Source organism: Setaria italica, chromosome VII (genome assembly GCF_000263155.2).
Source record: "Setaria italica strain Yugu1 chromosome VII, Setaria_italica_v2.0, whole genome shotgun sequence".
NCBI classification, from domain to species: Eukaryota; Viridiplantae; Streptophyta; class Magnoliopsida; order Poales; family Poaceae; genus Setaria; species Setaria italica.
This window is the reverse complement of record NC_028456.1, coordinates 13,483,110-13,486,038: the sequence shown is the minus strand read 5'-3', so window position 1 is coordinate 13,486,038 and position 2,929 is coordinate 13,483,110.

The window sequence follows — 2,929 nt, the reverse complement described above, 5'->3', positions numbered from 1 at the left end:
TGGTTGTCACTCAATTTTCTCGGCTTCTGCTGTGAATGGATCTCCCATTGCTGATGGAGAATAGGGGTCAGTCAAATGGCCGGTAGGGTCATGGAGGGAACCACATTTTAATCTAGTGTCAAATAGAGAATTGATTCTTTTTTTTTTTCCGGTGGCGGAGCTTGGATAGGAAAAGAGAGGGGGCAATATGACATCAAATGCAAAGGGAGTGGCCGGATTAGTATTTTCATATGGCTTAAAGTAGTGAAATTAACACTTCATTAAGAATTCTTCTATCCTAGGTGGATATGGTCCACTTTGGCCATCACTAAACTCTACTATTAATTTTTACCACACTTGCGGAATACAATTCATTATGCTGACCCGCTATCCCCTCACCAAACACTAGGAGGGTAACTAGGAGGTGACGGCTGATCAGCTGCCTATGGAGATAGAGACCGTTCCGTTAAAAGACCATAATTTATCTATGTACTTTTTCCGGACACAACTGGTCATTTTGTAATGAGGTTCATCATTTATGTTTTTATGGGAGTACTAAGATCAAATTTTTTTAGTGTCTGAAATATGTCCCTAATATTGTAATTGACATTTTACAAAATGACTAGAAAATGTCCCTATAGTTGAAAATATCTCAAGTAGTGTCTCAATACATATGACACTTTCTAAAGTGCGATAAAAAAATATCTTTATATTATGTTAAGATATATTTGTAAGAGCAAATCATAAAATTTCTATACAAAAGTGTCTCTACTTGGTGTTTATGTTGTAGTGTGCCCCAGCCACCGGTCCTCCCCAACCGGCCTCACCGCCCATAACCTGGAACCACTGCCGGGTTGCTGCTGCCGCTAGCCATCCCTCTAAACTCACCGGTCATGGCACCTCCCCAAACCTAGAAACCCTGGCAACCCACCACCAGCTGTTCCGTCCACCTCCTGTCAAGCTGGAGCCAGATAAGGTCAATAATTCGGTGATGTTACTTTCTTCAACCTTTGTTAGTTCTTCCCTTTTTCCATTTCGAACTTCGAAGATCCCGATTCTTCCTTGTTTGCTCCAAATCGGGCTCTCGAGTTAAGCTTAAATCGAGAGCCCTCCCGATTTAGGGGGTGTTTGATTCCTACTCCTAAACTTTAGCACTTGTCACATCGAATGTTTAGATACTAATTAGAAGTATTAAATATAGACTATTTACAAAACTCATTGCACAGATGGAGGCTAAACGGCGAGACGAATCTATTAAGCCTAATTAGTCCATGATTTGACAATGTGCTACAACAGTAACCATTGTCAAATCATGGATTAATTAGGCTTAATAGATTCGTCTCACCGTTTAGTCTCTATCTGTGCAATTAGTTTTATAATTAACTCATATTTAGTCCTTCTAATTAGCCTCCAAAAATTCGATGTGACACGGACTAAACTTTAGCTCAAGGAACCAAACACCCCCTTAGATGTTCCGTAAAAGAAAAAGTATGGATAGCTGAGAAAGGTGGCCAAAATAGTTTGATGACTTGGACTATGGCACCGTGGCAGCTAGAGAGGGGCTGAGTAGTAGGGTGGTCACGCTTTGCGGCCCCACCCGGTTTGTCCGCGCACGCTTCCTTTTCGATTTTCCCTAACCCGCCACTCATGTGCATCAAATCCATCGCCTTCACTCACTGCACAGTGCACACCAAATATTATGATGCCTTGCGTAGCTCCTATGCCATCCACTCAGCCAAGTCAACGTATTAATTACTCTACCTAATTATACCAAACACCCGAATATATACCTTCTCTGGTTAGTTTTTTTTATGAAACAGGAAGAGTATTCCCTACTGATTAATATTATATTAAGAGATGAGCAAAGTTACACTGTTATGTTACAACTAAGGCCTTGTTTAGTTCTCAATTTGGGAGTGGCAAAATTGGCATTTTGCCATAAATGCGCAACTGTAGCGTTTCGTTTGTATTTATAAATTATTGTCCAAATATTGACTAATTAGGCTCAAAAGATTCGTCTCGCAAAGTACAACAAAACTGTGCAATTAGTTTTTAATTTCACCTACATTTAGTACTCCATACATGTACCGCAAATTTGATGTGATGGGGAATCTTCTTTCTGCATAGTATCAAAGTTGGGAGTTTGGAGGGAACTAAACATGGCCTAAGAAACAAAGAAGAAGAAAAAATAAGAAAGATTACAACTGCCGTGTTTTCTGAGTGAGGCCATCAAGAGATTTTCAATGGTTTGCTGATCGCGGATGCCGATCAAGCAAACGCAATACAATTTCTAGTGGCAGCGTGCTCTCTCCCCCTCCCTTCCTCTTCGAGCCCCTCTACCTCTCGCCTTTAATTTGCCGACAGGTATATGTAGTGGTCGTAGCCTCGTTTTGCTTGTTCTTCGCTGCAAAGATCGCGGCCTGATCGATGGTTTGTTCATGCAGCACCAGCTGCGTGTACGTGCCGGCGAGCTTAGCGAGGCCTGTCCGGCCGCTGCTCGTCGCACCCCGGCAGCAAGGACTCTCCGCAGCGTCATCCTAAACAGGCCTGGGAAGCTTTCCCTACCAATATTTGTAGGGGAACATTTTCCCTTCACTACAACCCTCCCAGTTCCGCTCGCGGAACTTTTCTTACCATCTTACCTACACAACACATATGATGAACAAAGAGATGCTAAGTAACCTTGGATGACCTTTTAGTACCGGGTCACAACACCACCCAGTACTAAAAGCTACTTTTTAGCACCCGGTGGTGTTGTGACCCGGTACTAATTAAAATGTTTCCGGGATCTTAAATTTGGACCCGGTACTAATTTTACGCGTTAGTACCAAACCAAAGTTTAGTCGATATTAACGTCATCGACGAATGCTCATTCCTCTCGTGGTGAAAAATGATTCGTCTACAGGTGATACAAGTAATTGAGCAGCCACAACACCGTCATTCAATGCGT